The sequence below is a fragment of the Mustela erminea genome, chromosome 11 (genome assembly GCF_009829155.1).
Source record: "Mustela erminea isolate mMusErm1 chromosome 11, mMusErm1.Pri, whole genome shotgun sequence".
NCBI classification, from domain to species: Eukaryota; Metazoa; Chordata; class Mammalia; order Carnivora; family Mustelidae; genus Mustela; species Mustela erminea.
This window is the reverse complement of record NC_045624.1, coordinates 13,051,017-13,064,475: the sequence shown is the minus strand read 5'-3', so window position 1 is coordinate 13,064,475 and position 13,459 is coordinate 13,051,017.

Sequence of the window (13,459 nt, the reverse complement as noted above, 5' to 3'; positions counted from 1 at the left end):
GTATTAGGAAAAGGTGCTCTTGTCTGTGCTAGAATACCACGTGAGAGGATGAGAGCCCAGAGAGCCTCTGAGTAGCCGATGAAAAGGAAGTCAACACAAATAAAAGCTTTTTTTTTTTTTTTAAGATTTTTTTTTTTTTAATTTATTTGACAGAGGGAGATAACAAGTAGACAGAGAGGCAGGCAGAGAGAGAGAGAGAGGGAAGCAGGCCCTCTGCTGAGCAGAGAGCCCGATGCGGGACTCGATCCCAGGACCCTGAGATCATGACCTGAGCTGAAGGCAGCGGCTTAACCCACTGAGCCACCCAGGCGCCCAATAAAAGCTTTTTTAAAAAATTTGTTTATTAGAGAGAGAGAGTGTGTACTCATGAATGGGGGGAGGGGCAAAGGGAGAGGGAGAAGCAGGGAGCCAGACGTGGGGCTCGATCCTAGGACCCCAGGATCATGACTTGAGCCAAAGGAAGACACTTAACCCACTGAGCTACCCAGGTACCCCAATAAATAAAATCTTTTTCAAAAATTATATTTTTTGAAGATTTTATTTATTTATTTGATAGAGACATAGAAAGAGAGGGACTACAAATGTGGAGGGAGTGGGAGAGAGAGAAGCAGGCTTCCTACTGATCAGGGAGCTGATGTGGGGCTCAATCCCAGGACCCTGGGATCATGACCTGAGCTGAAGGCAGATGCTTAATGACTGAGCCACCCAGGTACTCCCAAATTTCTTTTTTTAATCCTAAAAAATCTACTTACTTTTTAAAATATAGTAATCTTGGGGCACCTGGATAGCTCAGTCATTTAAGTGTCCAACTCTTGATTTGGCTCAGGTCATGATCTCAGAGTCATGAGATCTAGCCCCATATGGGGCTCGGTGCTGGGCATGAAGCCTGCTTAAGATTCTCTCTCTCTCTACCCTGCCTCCTGCTTTCTCTCTCTTTCTCTCTCTCTAAAATAAACATCTTTAAAAAAATATAGTAATCTTTTTTTCCAATGGGTCTCTGGATTTTTTTAAAAGCAGGCTCTGTACCCAACTTGGAGCTTAAGCTCCCAACCCTGAGATTAAGAGTCACATGCTCTACCAACTGAACCAGCCAGGTGCCCCCAAAATATAGTAAGTCTTAGTGATTTTTGAGAATTTCTAGAGACCTCCACAGATCCCTAATGATTAATTGCCATTGTTGCATATATTGCCTTCCCATAAGCATCTATAACAGGCAAGGACAGAAGACGCTGCATAGAACTTGGATTCTGGGATTATGTACCACTGCCTGGGACATAGGATTCTGAAAATTAATGTTTTGGCAAAATTGTTGTTTATTACATGATGCAGACTTCAGAATCCTTAAAAAGTAGAAAAAACCTTGAGTGCTAAATCCCTAGTGCGACGGATTAACTATGTTGTCTTACTGTATTGTGTTAATTTGCCCAAACTACAGTTTATTTCATTTTCCTTCCATTTCATTGAGTCAGATTTTTTTCTTTAAAAGCCTTCATATCTAATATCCATGTTCCTGAGTGAACTTTGGTTCCAAATACATTTGGTAGCCACTAAAGCAAATTGAAAATATTGGAAACATTCCAGCTCCCTGTTTACTTTTAAAACGAACATTTAATATTTCCCTCAAGTCCCCAATTTATTGACCTTTACATTTTACATTTTTGTGTACTTACTGAAACAGGAAAAGTGGAGACATTTAAATGGGCTTCAGTTTAAGAGAAGCTGGTATTTGAGGAGCAAGATTTATGAAAAGACTATTTGAGGGAGTGATTATGCATATTTAAAAAAATTCACTTTAAACAATACATCCTCTACATTTCATATTAATAGTCATCCTACCAAGGAAGCTGTTGGACTTAATGTATAAAATTTTACTTAGAATTTTAGAATTTCAGAGCAGGAAGAATACTTGAAGATAATTTCACATTTGTGTAGGCCAAGGAAAGAGAGGAGTTAATTTGCCCAGTCAGTGGTTGGTTGTTTCGTAGCAGTTGGGAATTTGTTGCCTATAGACCCAGCTTGTTGCCTGTCCCCTCCCCCCTTTCTTTCTCCTCCCCTCCTCCTCCTCCTCCTTCTTCATCTTTGTCTTCTTCTTTAAAATATTTTATTTATTTATTTGAGAAAAAGAGAGAGAGAGTGGGTATGAGCAGGGGTTGGAGGTGGCAGGAGAGGCAGAAGGAAAAACAGACTTCCTTGCTGGGCAGGGGACCCGATGTGGGGCTCCATCCCAGGACCCATGAGATCATGACCTGAGCTGAAGTCAGCTACTTAACTGACTGAGACACCCAAGTGCCCAAACCACCTTCTTTTTAAAAAAGGTTCTTCAGGGGGCGCCTGGCTGGCTCAGTCAGTGGAGCATGCGACTCTTGATCTTAGGGTTGTGAGTTCAAACCCCATACTGGATGTAGAAATCACTTAAAAATAAAACCTTATTTAAAAAAAGAGGTTTTTCAGGAACTAACTCAAAAAGAAGGTGCTTTTTTGTGTGTGTGATTTTTTTTTTTAATGATGTATTTGAGAGAGAGAGTGAAGGGAGGAGCAGAGGGAGGGAATCTTCAAGCCGACTCCCCACTGACTGCAGAACCCAGTCTGGGTCTTAATCCAACGACTCATGAGATCATGATCTGAGCTGAAACCATGATTCAGATGCTTAATTGACTGAGCCACCTAGGTGCCCCTATGATTATTTTAAATAGTAATCTCTACACCCAAAACCAAAGTTCTTTAGAAGAAGGAAAATGATGTAGGTTAGAAACTCAGGTCTACATAAAGAAAGAAAGAACATTAGAGAAGGAATAAAGGTAAAGTAAATCCTTTATTTTCTTTTTCTTAATTGATTTATTGGATAATGATTGTTCAGAATAATAAGTAGAAACAATGCATATGGAGAGTATAGTTTATAGAGAAGTAAAATGAATGCCAGTAATGTTCTATGGAATGGGAGGGAGGGATTGGGAATACTCTGTTATAATGCTCCCATTACCCATGCAGGAGGATAGTGTCATTTGGAAGTGGACTTGGATTAGGTGTAAATAGATTTGATAAAGTCTATGGCAAACATTAAAAAAAAAGTTTAAAAAACATATATAATTGATATGCTAAGAAACTGGAGAAAATGGAATCAAATAAGATGCTCAAATAAAACCACGAAAGACAGAAAAAGAGCAGAAAACAAAACAAAAAGAAACACAGAACGGGGTAATTAATAGAAAACAGTAACAAATATGGCAAATAAAACCTTATATCAGTAATCACTTTGAATGTCAGTGGTCTAAATAGACCAATTAAAAAACAGATAGTCTGGGGGCACGTGGGCGGCTCAGTCGGTTAAGCCTCTGCCTTCCGCTTAGGTCATGATCTCTGTCCTGGGAGCCCCACATCAGGCTTCCTGCTCAGCAGGGTGTCCTCTTCTCCCTCTTCTTCTGCCCCTTTTCTCTGATTTCTCTCTCTCTCTCAAATAAATAAGTACGTAAGTAAATCTTAAAAAAAAAAAAAAAGGTAGTCTGAGTGGACTAAAAAAAAAAAAAATCTATGGCCCAACTATATGTTGTCTACAAGAAACCCACTTTCAATATAAAGTGGATAGGTGAAAAGATAGATTAAAAATACAGACAGATTTTAAAAAATAAAGACAGATTTAAAAAGATGGAAAAAGTTATATCATGCTAACCCTAATCAAAAGAAAGCTAAAATAGTAGTATTAATTTTAGACAAGCAGATTTCAGAAAAGGAAAATTAATAGGTATAATGTGAGACATTTTAATGATAAAGGATCAATTTACCAAGAAGACATAACTCCTTAATGTACATGTTTCCAACAAAATATGTGCAACAATACTGTTAGAGCTGCAAGGAGAAACAAATGAGTCCACTATTACACCTGGAGACTTCAACACCTGTCTATCAGTAATTGGCAAAAAATCAGTCAGGATTTAGTTGAAATGAACAGCTTCCTCAGTCAACATGATATAATTGACATATATAGACTATTTTATCTAACCACAGGAGAATACACTTTTTTCTCAAGGTCACACAGAACAATTACTATGATACACATCCTGGGCCATAGAAACACCTTAACGCATAAAAAACACTCAGACATCATACAGTGTCTGTGCTTGGTCCACAAAGGAAGTGACTAGAAATCGGTAACAGAAAGATAGTTGGGAAATCCTGAAATGCTTGGAGGTTAAACGATAACACAATAACACAATAACACATGGGTCGAAGAAGAAGACTTACAAGAAATTAAGAAATATTTTGAACTAAATGAAACAGAAAATATAATATTTTGAAATTGGTGGTATGCAGTAGAAACACTGCGTAGAGGAAGATGTATAGCATTGAATGCATATGTTAGAAAAGCAAAATAATCTAGAATCAATAATCTAAAGCTTCTATTTTAGGAAACTAAGAAAAAAGGGACAAATTAAATAAAAGTAAGCAGAAGAAGGGAAATAAAATTAGAGCAAAAATCAGTGAAATTGAAAATTGGAAATGAATGAAAGAAAAAAATAGTTCTTAAAAAGATTGATGGGGGAGGGGGGTGGGGAGAAGAGGGTGGGGTTATGGACATTGGGGAGGGTAGGTGCTATGATGGGTGCTGTGAAGTGTGTAAACCTGGTGATTCACAGACCTGTACCCCTGGGGATAAAAAATATATGTTTATTAAAAAAAATAAAAAATTATAAAAAATTAAAAAAAAGATTGATAAAAATTGATAAACTTCTAGCCAAGCTAACGAAGAGAAAGAGAGAAGACAAAATTACTAGTATCAGAAATGGTGGGGCGCCTGGGTGGCTCAGTGGGTTAAAGCCTCTGCCTTCGGCTCAAGTCATGATCTCAGGGTCCTGGGATCGAGCCCCACATTGGTCTCTCTGCTCAGCAGGGAGCCTGCTCCCCCCTCCCCCCTCCGCCTGCCTCTCTGCCTACTTGTGATTTCTCTCTCTGTCAAATAAATAAATCAAATCTTTAAAAAAAAAAGAAAAAGAAATGGAAGAGGGACATGACTACTGATCCATCCCATTAAAAAGAGAATGAAGGGAGGGGCATCTGGGTGGCTCAGTTGGTTAAGCGTCCAACTCTTGCTTTTGGCTTAGGTCATGATCTCAGGGTGGTGAGATTGAGCCCTGCCTTGGACTTGATGCTCAGTGTGGAATCTGTTTGAGATTCTTTCTCCCTGTCCTTTTGTCCCTACCCCCTTCTCTCTTTCTCTCTCTCTCTAAAATAAATAAATAGGGTGCCTGGGTAGCTCAGTTGGTTAAGCAACTGCCTTCAGCTCAGGTCATGATCCTGGAGTCCCAGGGCTGAGTCCCATATCAGGCTCCAGCAGGTAGTCTGCTTCTCCCTCTGATCTTCTCCCCTCTCATGCTCTCTTTTTCATTCTCTCTCTCATGTAAATAAATAAACGCTTTTAAAAAATAAATATTTTTATTTATTTATTGTTTAAAATTTTAAAGATTTTATTTATTTATATGACAGAGAAAGAGTGAGAGAGTACAAGTAGGGGGAGCAGCAGAGGGAGAGGGAGAAGAAGGCTCCCTGCTGAGAGGAAGCACGATTGGTGGGGTCTGTGTCCCAGGACCCTGGGATCATGCCCTGGGCGGAAGGCAGACACTTAACTGACTGAGCCACCCAGGTGCCCCATAAGTCTTTTTTTAAAAAGGAAAAATAAAGGAACGTTTTCAGTAATTCTATGTTTACAGATTTGATAATCTAGATGAAATGGACTATATCCTCAAATCTATCAAAATTCATACAAGAAGAAAGAGATAATCTGATTTTGCCTTTGTCTATGAAAGAAATTCAATCAATGATTCATAACCTTCCAAAACAAAGCACCAGATGGATTCACTGGTGAATTTTCCCAAACATTTAAGAAAGAAATGATGTCAATTTCTTTGAGACAATAGAGGTAGAGGGAGCACTTCCTAACTTACTCTATGAGGCAAGACCAGACAGACTTAAGGGAAAATTACAGATTGATATCTCTCATGAACATTGAGGTAAAAATTCTCAACAAAATATTAACAAATCAAATCTGACAACATGTAAAACGAAGTACACACCACATTCATGTGCGATTTATTCCATATGAAAAATAATCTGAGGGGCACCTGGGTGGCTCAATCGTTAAGCATCTGCCTTCAGCTCGGGTCATGATCCCAGGGTCCTGGGATCAAGCCCCGCCTTGGGCTCCATGCTTGGTGGGAAGCCTGCGTCTCCCTCTCCCACTCCCCCTGCTTGTGTTTCCTCTCTTGCTGTGTCTTTTTCTAACAAATATATAAATAAAATCTTTTTTAAAAAGTGAAAAACCATCTGATCATATCAGTAGATGTAGAGAAAGCATTTGACAAAATAGTACATGGAGAATGATTTTTGTATATATCTACTTGTAAATATCTATTTTTGTACATCTGTCTAAAGTCTGTACAGCAAAATTCTGACAGATGAGTTTTATTTTCTTTTTGCTTCTCTGAATTTTCTAAGTTTTCTGTAAAATTTTCTAGAAAAGAGCACTAACCATGACTTTAAAAACCTTTATTGGTGGGGCACCTCAGTAGCTCTATGGGGTAAGCTGCCAACTCTGGACTTTAGTTCATGTCCTAATCTCAGGGTTGTGAAATCGAGCCCCATGTCTGAGCTCTGCATGCAGTGGGGAAACTGCTTAAGATTCTCTCTCTCTCCGGGGTGCCTGGGTGGCTCAGTGGGTTAAGCCTCTGCCTTTGGCTCAGGTCATGATCTCAGGGTCCTGGGATAGAGCCCCGCATGGGTTGCGGGGGGGGGTCCTTGCTCAGCAGGGAGCCTGCTTTTCCCTCTCCCTGCCTGCTTCTCTGTCTACTTGTGATTTCTCTCTCTGTCAAATACATAAATAAAATCTTAAAAAAAAAATTCTCTCTCTCCCACTCCCATCCTGCTCTCTCTTACTCTGAAAACAAAACAGAAACAAAATCTTTTATTGATTTGGCAAGAATCCACTACTAGAAACATTTGTTAAAAGAATGCTACTAAAGGGAATAAGGTCACAAGTCTTTTAGTGCCCTGCTGATGGGGGTGAAATTGGGAACTGGAATGAGCTTCCTCTGGTAGAGTACTCAAGTGGCCAGATTTGGCATTTCCAAACTGTAGGCAAAATGCAGACAACAGAGCCGCACAGAAACCTGTCCCCATCTCTTCCCCACAGTCTCATCTTATATGAACCCTGGTAATTGCTGTCATCGATGGAGAGAGATCAGTTTCTTTTTGAGGTCCATCCTTAACGTCAACCGAAACAAGTGAACCTGTCAGTCATACACACAGACATCCACACGCACACTTGACTACAATGCTGAAGATTCAAATACAGGTGTTTGTAGTATTGACTCTTTTTTCCTCCCCAGATGGGGCTATATGGTTTTGTTTGCCCCCCAGATGGGGCTGTATGGTTTTGTTAAAGCCTAAACCAACTTTATTTTCATTGAAATGTCTGTCAGCTCCCCTGTCTGGTCTCTGGAAAGAGGTTTTCCAATTCGGAAATTTGACTTCAGGTAGACTTGCCATCATATTCATACACAGCCATGCATCTTACTTCCTCAGATTATTTCCTTTTAGTTAGTTGCCCATCAGGAATATTCTTCTTATTATTTTGAGAGAGTGAGAGTACGAGAGTGAGCTGGACTAGGGGTGGGGTGGGGCTGGGGTAGGGGAAGGGGAGAGGGACAGGGAGAGAGAGAATCTCTGCACAGTGCAGAGCCCAACGCTGCACCCCATCTCGTGGCCCTGAGATCATGACCTGAGCTAAAATCAAGAGTCAAACGCTTTGGGTGCCTGGGTGGCTCAGTTGGCTAAGCATCTGACTTTCGCTCAGGTCACGATCCCAGGGTCCTGAGATGGAGTCTTTGGTCAGGCTCCCTGCTCAGTGGGGAGTCTGCTTCTCCCTCTCCCTCTGCCTCTTCCCTCTGCTCATGCTCTCTCTGGCTCATGGTCTCTCTCCCTCAAATAAATAAAATCTTAAAAAAAAAAAAAAAGAGGGTAGCCTGGTTGGCTCAGTGGGTTAAAGCCTCTGCCTTCGGCTCAGGTCTTGATCATAGGGTCCTGGGATAGAGCCCTGCATTGGACTCTCTGCTCAACAGGGAGCCTGCTTCCCTTCCTCTCTCTCTGCCTACACATGATCTCTGTCAAAAAAATAAATAAAGTCTTAAAAAAAAAAAAGACTCAGTTGCTTACCAACGGAACGACCCAGGCACCCCATCCATCAGGAGAATTGTAAGCACAGACTTACCGTGGATCTCCACCTCTGACCCTAGGAAATCACCTTCATTTCCATTGTTTCTTACTTCTAGGGTCTGTGGCAAATTGGCAGTGCCAAAAGATTGGCATTTGGAGTTAGCTCTATCTAGATTTAAATCCCTGCCCCAATATGTACCAGCTGGATGAACTTTGGCAAGTCATTCTCTGAGTGACTCCCTTCATCTAATAAATGTGGGTAATCCCGGCTTACGGAATTGTCATGACGATTAAAGCAGAAGTCCTCTGTGTAATGCCTGGCACGGAGCAGGCAACCAACAACTGGGGGCTGGATGCTCAGAGCCATTCTTCTGACCCGCCTCCTTCCCGTTATCAGAGTTGATTCTAGAGGTTTTCCAGATAGGACTATCCTTGCCCAGCTCCAGAATCTTGCTTTTAGTCCACAGTTCCTGCTGCTTCTGTGGGTACTTGACCTCTCTCATTTTGTGGACATTTTGGGTCCCGTTACCTTGATTCTACATTCTGTCCTTGTGATTCTAGTTCTGGGTGGTGACTCACCCTCTCTACCTCTCCCACTTGACACAGGTTAGAGCCCCACCTGTCAGTCGCTCCACAGTTGGCCTTGTAAACTTGGCAAAACCATTTAAAGTCCTGACCACATCTGTGCTTCTTTATAGCACATGCCTGTGGGATCAAAACATAATGATCCAGATGAGGGAGGTCATGGCTTTTTGCTTGCACATGTCAAACAAAGATGGAAAATTAAAAGCAAGGAGCAGAGAACCCTGGAAAAACCATGACTTTTTTTTTCTCCTGAAAAGAATTTTTACTGTCAAAAAGAGTAAGGCGAAAATATACAGTTCGAAGCCCTTAGAGGCAGAATTATCTCTAAGGAGAACACTTTTAATTTTGGATGTCAGTGATTCTTTCATAGATTTTGTGCTTTTGAATGAATTTGTTCAGTTGGAACCCAGGGAAGCCTGGTTGCATGGGGAATTAATCATACACATCAAAGTTTGAGCATGAATAACTTTATTATCTTAATACAGCTATTGTTTTTAGACAAGTAGTACACGTTCATTATATAAAATCTAGAAAATATAAAACCCTTTATTAATATTTTAAAAAAGATTTTATGTATTTATTTGAAAGAGAGAGTAGAGAAAGAGGGAGAGTGAGAGAGAGAGGGGTGTGGGGAGGGGCATAGGAAGAGGGAGAAGCAGATTCCCCACTGAGCAGGGAGCCCGACCTAGCGCTGGACAGCAGGGTTCAGTCCCAGGACCCTGGGATCATGACCTTAGGAAAAGGCAGACGCTTAAACAACTGAGCCACCCAGGTGCTCCAGAAATACAAAACCCTTTAAAGAGAAAGTAGTCCAGAAATAATCCTAACATTTTGGTGTATTTCCTTGTTATTGATTTTTCTTTATGAAATTTGGATCATAGTTCATCCACAGTTTTAGATCCTTTATATACTTTTGCACCTATTGGCATTTCTTTTTTTTTTTTTTTTAAGATTTTTAATTTATTTACCCGACAGAGAGAGAGGGAGAGACCCCAAGTAGGCAGAGAGAGAGGGGGAAGCATGCTCCCCCCCTGAGCAGAGAGCCCAACGCGGGGCTCAATCCCAGGACCCTGGGACCATGACCCGAGCTGAAGGTAGAGGCCCAACCCACTGAGCCATCCAGGCGCCCCATGCACCTATTGGCATTTCTCGAGTGTTTTTCTACATCCTTAAATACTCCTTTATTTTTTTTTAAGTTTTATTTAAATAACTTCTGTATTCCATGTGGGGCTCAAACTCATGACCCCAAGATCAAGAGTCACATGCTCTTCCAATGGAGCCTGCCGGGTATCTCCTTAAATAGTCCTTTAAAAATGCTATTTTTTTAAATATAATTTTTTATTTTTTATTAACATATAGTATTATTAGCCCCAGGGGTACAGGTCTGTGAATCACCAGGTTTACACACTTCATGGCACTCACCATAGCACACGCCTTCCCCAATGTCCATAATCCCACTAAAATGCCATTTTTAATGGCTTCTTATCGTTCCACTGAATGACTGTACCATGATTTATTCATCTAACCCCTGTTGTTGGACATTTGTGAATCCTATTACAAATAGTACTTCAGTGTAAATATTTGAACCTTCATTTTTGAGTACTTATTCAATTATACCCTTAAAATCAGTTCTTTTTGAGCATTTTGCATTTCCCAGGTCCCCCGGCTCTTTGTGGAGCTCCGCTGTCCATGCCGCATGGCCGGGGTCAGCTGCAATGGGCTAAATGACCACAGAGGCCTTGGGTGCATGAGTCTCGCTTGGTAGGAACTATTTTTATTCCCTTCTAGAAGAGGGCTCCTCCCAGTGAGTTTAGCTGCTCAGCACACAGGAAATGGTCAACTTGACAAAGTCTTGCTGGCTTGTTCTGAATGGTGGGCTTTCTGCAGCTCCTCTGGGCTGTGGGAGCTCCCTGAAGGGAGGTGTCCTGGCCAAGCCTCCAAGCAAAGACCTTTATTGGCAAGTAATCCCCTTTCCGAAGTGGGGCGATTGCAAGGCCCCACTTGCAGGGGGTGGAGGAATGAAATTCGTACCCTTGAGGCTCTCCCTTTGGGATGACTGGTCCTTGACGTCAAGGCTGGAGTTGGTGGTTGGCTGGGTAAGCCCTGGCCTTGCTATGATGAGCCTGTGTGTGTGTGTGTGTGTGTGTGTGTGTGAGGGGGATAGGTAAATAAGCTTTGCCACCCCTGGTAGCAAATTCTCTGGTGCCTTCCAAAGACTATCCACTTTTTTCTCTTTCATGAGAGGACTTCTCTTTGTATGAGTCTCCCAGGTGCCTAACAAAATACCATACACAGGGCGGGGGTTGGAGGAGGGTTAGACAACAAAACTTCCTCACAGCTCTGGAGGCTGGAAGTCCCAGATCAATGTGCTGGACAGTTAGGTTCCTCAGAAGGGCTCTCTTCCTGATTTATAGAGGGCTGTCTTGGTTCTCAAATGGCCTTTCTTTTGTGGCCAAGAGAAAAGAAAGATGGAGGGCAGGGTGGGGGGAAGGGGAGACAGAAACCTTTTTTTTTTTTTAAGATTAAAAAAAAATTATTTGACAGAGATCACAAGTAGGCAGAGAGGCAGGCAGAGAGGGAGGGGGAAGCAGGCTCCCTGCTGAGCCGAGAGCCTGATGCAGGGATCTATCCCAGGACCCCAGAATCATGACCCAAGCCAAAGGCAGAGGCCTTAACCCACTGAGCCACCCAGGTGCCCCTTCTTTTTTCTTCTTCTTCTTTTTTTTAATGAGGCCACCAGTCCTATGGGATTAGGGTGTCATCCTTATAACTTTATTTAAACTCTAACCTCCTAAAGATCCTATCTAAAAAGACAGTCACCTTGAGGGCTGGGACTTCAACTTACGAATTTTGGGGGTCTGCAGACATTCAGTCCGTAACACTCTTACCCACTGCTCTGTTGTTTTCTTATAAGATTTATCATCTTCTATAATACTCCTTTCTTTCCTCTTTCCTTCTTCCTTCCTTCCTTTCTTTCTTTCTTTCTTTCTTTCTTTCTTTCTTTCTTTCTTTCTTTCTTTCTTTCTTCCTTTCTTTCTTTCTTTCTTTCTTTTCTCTCTTTGATTATTACTTGTCTCCCACTACTAGAATGTGAGCTCTATGAGGTCAGGTGTCTTTGTTTTTCGCTGGTGTCTGCAAGAACCTAGAAGAGTGCTCACACATGAAATGTGAGCGAAGAAGTGACTGGGTCAGCCACCATGGCTATCAAGGTGGGAGAAGAGAGAGAATGAGGGCTAGAACTGCTGGTAATACACGGGAAATCCCAGGAAGTCGCAACATCTAGGAAGGGAAATTGGGACCTAACCTGTCTCGGGACTACTAATGCGTTGTCCAGCAGCACGCGGATCATTTCACTTGATTAAGTATGATGAGGTGGAGACATTCCACTTTGTGGTGCAAACTTGGGTCCCTTTGAGTTGCTGTGGAGTTTATGATGTTGTAATCTGCTTGGGCTGCCATAACAAAATGACATCAACTAGGTGGCCTAAACAATAGAAATTTAATTTCTCACAATTCTCTAGGCTGGAAGTCCCAGATCATTGTGCTAGAATGATGGAGTTCTTACGAGAGCGCGCTTCCTGGCTTACAGGTGGCCACCTTCTCTCTGTGTCCTTGTGTGGCAGAGGGAGGAAAGCAAGCTTTTTGAGCTCTAATCCCATCATGGGACAATGCCCTTATGCCCTTGTCTAAACCTAATTACCTCCCAAAGGCCCAGCTCCAAATACTATCACACTGGAGGTTAGGACTTCGAGTTGCTATCCACATAGACTGTGAGTCCTCAGCCCTGGAGACTAATGCCTGGAAAATAATCAGGTTATCACATTAGCTAAATGCCATCACAGTGCACGCAGACTGGTCAGAGCCAGGGAGGCTGTTATATGCTCATCATATTTCCAGATTTTGTGGAATTGTAGTCTCTAAGAGGTCGAATTTCATACAAATCATATGTGCCGTGATTAGATTGAATTCCTTATTCTTTTCATTTATTAAAAATTCTTGCGCCTTCTGGGGAACAAGTGCAGGGTCTGAAAAGTGAATATCATACTGTTTATTTTTTTACCTTTTAAAAATTATTTATATATTTATTTAAATTAAATTAATTAACATGGGTGTATTATTAGTGAGTTCAGTGATTCAGTGAATTCGGTCTTCTATAACACCCAGTGCTGATTACATCATATGCCCTCCTTAATGCCCTCGCCCAGTTCTCCCATCCCCCGTCCCCAGCAACCCTCAGTTTGGTATCACACTGTTTTTAAAATACTGTGGCTTTAAAAAATAGTTTAATACTTACGAGAGAGAAATTATCAGATAAAAATATCTTAGCTATTCCCACTACTAGTTTTTTGCAGATGCGCTTTAGAATTATTTTCCAAGCTCCAATAGAACCTACTGTGTCAATCTAAGAATGATTTTGTAAAGCACTGACATTTTTATAGTATTGAGTTGTTTCATTCAGGAATATGGTGGGTTTCTGCATCTTTTCCGGTCATCTGTGTCTCTTGATGAATTTAGTCGTTTTCTTAGTATAAAGCCTGTACTTTCTTTGTAACTGTTATTCTTATGTATATTATAGGGTTTTTTTGTTGTTGTTGCTGTTGTAGGGATAGTTTTCCAGTGTATTTTCTGACAATTAATTCTATTATGTTGGAATGTATTGATTCTCGAGTAC